The 3357-nt window shown below is 65.8% G+C and overlaps 1 protein-coding gene across 2 annotated transcripts in view; it reads right to left on the minus strand.

The window, feature by feature from the left end:
* ZBTB7B (zinc finger and BTB domain containing 7B) overlaps positions 1–3357 on the minus strand; it is a 14898-nt gene that overhangs the window by 10734 nt on the left and 807 nt on the right. The window lies entirely within an intron of this gene.

Below are 3357 nucleotides of genomic sequence, written 5' to 3' on the forward strand. Positions count from 1 at the left end.
GGGGGGGGGGGGGGGAAACAGGAAGGAAACTGAAGCCAGAGACATGAGGTCGAAAGCAAAGGCCTGGTGGAGCCTGACTCCGAAGCCTGGCAGGGACTGGGAAAGCATTTCCCCTGCCATTCTGGTGGCCTGGGGGCTCTAAGAGGAATTAGTGATGTCAACTGATAGCTGGCTGGTGTGCTTGTTGGGGTCACTGGCTCCATTTGCCTGCCACAAGCCCTCTTTTGCCTGGGGCGCTTTTCAACCTCTGGATCTGGCGCAGGTATTTGCTGGCTGGAGAAATCTGAAGGCTGACTTGGTTCTGGGATGATAGGAGGCGGAGGAAGAGGATGGGGGAGGTCAGGGCCAGGCCTGATGGGGAGTGTGCTGGGCGGAGGTACATGTGGGGTTAGGTCCAGGTGTGAGGTCAAGGAATCACGCTGGCAAATGAGGACGCTGCCTTCCAGGACCAAGGCCATGGCAGCTGGGAGGCCTCGGCGAAGAGAGGGCTAAGTCGCCAAGGCTACCAGCCTCTGCCCACCCCAACCAAGGGATGCAGTGGAGAGGGCAGCCCTCTTCCTTTCCCTGTGGAATTTGCTAAATGTAGCTTTCCCTCTGGGCCAGGCAGCCTTGAACGTTAAAGGTGGCAACTCAGGGGCCAGATGTCAGCTGGGTGTCTTTCCTTAGTAGCGGGTGGAGGTCAGAAGTGGGCAGAGGCTCTGTTTTGAGGCCGCGTTCTCTGGGCTCCCCAAGGCTCCCAGATAGATGCTTACAGGCCCCAGCTAAGACTCTTGCCAAGACCTGAGTGTGGCTGGGGCGGGGGTGGGGGGGAGGTCTTCCTTGCCCCTCCAAAGCCCTTGATAGTGGACGACAGTCGCTCTAACCCCTTCCCCCCAGTCCCCCAGGCCCGCCTTGGCGCTTGGCCGCCTGTGTGTTGGCAGGACTAGGGGTGGGGGGGCAGCGAGGCAACTTCAAACTGTCCGGGCAAAACGTCAAGTTTACTCACGAGTTTACTCAGCAGAAGGAGGGGGAAGAGGCTAGAGCGACACACCCCATGCCAGGGTCCTAGCCATCTCCTCTCCCCACCTTCCTCCCCCCCTCCACTCTTCTCTTCAGCCCTAGGCAGTAGGCATAGGCCCCAAGGCCTGGTGGCCAGAGAGCCTTCACTTTCAGAAGGTCAAGGAACCAAGCAGCCCGGAGGCAGGAAGCCCCGAAGCAGGTCCAGAGGCTCCGTCAGAGGGCAGTGCCCTGCCTGGAGCCCATTTACTACCCGGTCTTAGGGCCTTGGCCTTGACCAGAACTGCGTCTCTCAGCCACCAAGAAGGGGGCAGTACCAGGCCAGGCTTCCTCCATCCGGGCAGTCCCCCGGGCAGTGACTTCTGACCCCAAATGGCCAGTCCTAGGCTGCGCCTCAGGCAGCATGGTGCCATCTGGGCGGCCATAAGATCAGGGGCTGGTCTGCTCCGTCTTGGCTTGGAATGGGGGGCCAGCACCCTATCTGACCTACTTCCCTTTCCTCCCCACCTGCTTTCGTTCTCTGCTTCTCTCCCCCAGCCTTCACCGTCCCCACCCCAGAGGCGCTCCCCCCCCCCCCCCCATGCCCGCTGGGCCCCCTCCCCCACCCTTCCCCAGGGTGCCAAGTGCAGGCACACAAAGGGCCTGATGGTGCATTGTTAGCCCAGCCCCCGCTGCCCGCCGCGCCCTCCCGGGGCGGGCACTAGGCCAAGGAGGAGCTGGGGGCCCTGGGTGCCAGGGGGCACCACGGGGAAGGAGCAAGAGGTCAACACCTGTCTCCCAGACACTGGGGTCCACAGTAGCCAGAGCTTCGTACTGATGAGAGTGCCTATCAGAGCAGGCCTCGCTCCCTGACACCTGAACCTAGCGGGCACCGCTCTCCTCCTTCCCCAGAGCCCCCTTCGGGTGGCAGTGACCGTTTTCTGACCCCTGTGTCAAGGCTGGGGGGCGGGTGTGGGACTCAAGGGAGGGGACAGCGTCTGGGGGTGCCGGCGGCGGGCTGCACCATGCCTGCGGCAACCGTGTAACAGAGGCGCGCTGGGGGAGCTGGGGTCCCGGGGGGCCAGGGACAGGAGGCACCGGCGGAGATTTCTTCTGGTTTCATCAGCTGCTCCAGGGGGAGCCCCCTGCTCTCCTCCCCAGCCACCAGTGACAGGGAGCACTCCCTGCCACCCAGACTCAGTCACAGCCACGTCCCTGTCCAGCCCTGCACCACACTCCTCGCACCCGCTCTCCCCTCCCAGCCTGGTGCCCACTCCATGCCGGGTCTGCCAGGCAGGTACAGGGGTGACCAAACCAGTCGGTGTGTGCCGGGGAGCAGGAGGCAACCCCGTAATCCTCCAGGCCTCACCCCCCCCTACACACTGCACCCTCAGGGAGCAGAGTTCCCATCCTGGTTTAACCCCTCACAGCTCAGCCTGGCTCCCCCTGGCCCTGACCAACTGCCTCCCTCCGCCAGGAATAAGTTGGGGGAAGGGGGACTCTCTGCGCTGACTCACTCCCATTCCCGGCCGCAGCTAGGGGTCTGCGAGGCGGTCGGGCGGGGGTCAATTCAAGAACGCCCTCCACCTGGCCCGGAAGCCAGGACAGCCTGCTGGTCTCCCCCTCTCCTCAGCACCCACTTCCGGTGTCCCAAACTAGGTCAGCGGCGCTCGTTTCCTGTGGGTCAGCTAGCACCCGCGCCTCTGCCCCTCCCCTGCTCCGGACCCGGGCTCCCTGCCCCCCCCCCCCCAGGGCGCCCCGAGGTCTCACCACGTCTCAGCCGCCCTTTGATACGTGGGGGTTGTGCGGGGCGGGGGGCAGGGGACCCGCCCTCTCTCCAAACACCAGCAGGGCCGGGGCGCCTGGGCAGGCACGTGTCCGGGCACAACCCGCTGCCCACGCCGCCCCCCCACTCCCGCCCCCCCCGCCCCCCCCTCCCCCCCGCTCTGGCCGGGACACGTCGCTCTCTTACTTGGGGTGGGGTGGGAGGAGAGAGCGAGAGCTGGGAATGGAAAGCGGCGCCCCCCACCCCTTTGAATGGCAGCCCTCTGTCAGCGGCGCTGCCAGTAGCTTCCACGACTACACAGTAGCGACCCCCACCCGGTGGAGGGGCAGGTGCGCGGGCGCCTCCCGGTCACCCACCCTCGCTGTCGGGTTCTAGGGGCCTGGGCCGGCTTGGGAAGGGTGGCGGCGGGAGCGGCGCCTGGAGGAAGGGACGGGGGCCCAGTCGGTGTCGCCGGGACGTTGCGGCCGAGCCCCGCCGCGGGAGAGGGAGCGCGGCTCCTGAGGCGCAGGAAACCGAATAGTCCAGCCGGTAACTTTCCCCCCAGCCGCGGCTCCTCCTGCGCTACCCCCGCCCCCCGTGCAACTGGCCCGGGTCCA

Source organism: Panthera uncia, chromosome F1, assembly GCF_023721935.1.
Source record: "Panthera uncia isolate 11264 chromosome F1, Puncia_PCG_1.0, whole genome shotgun sequence".
NCBI classification, from domain to species: Eukaryota; Metazoa; Chordata; class Mammalia; order Carnivora; family Felidae; genus Panthera; species Panthera uncia.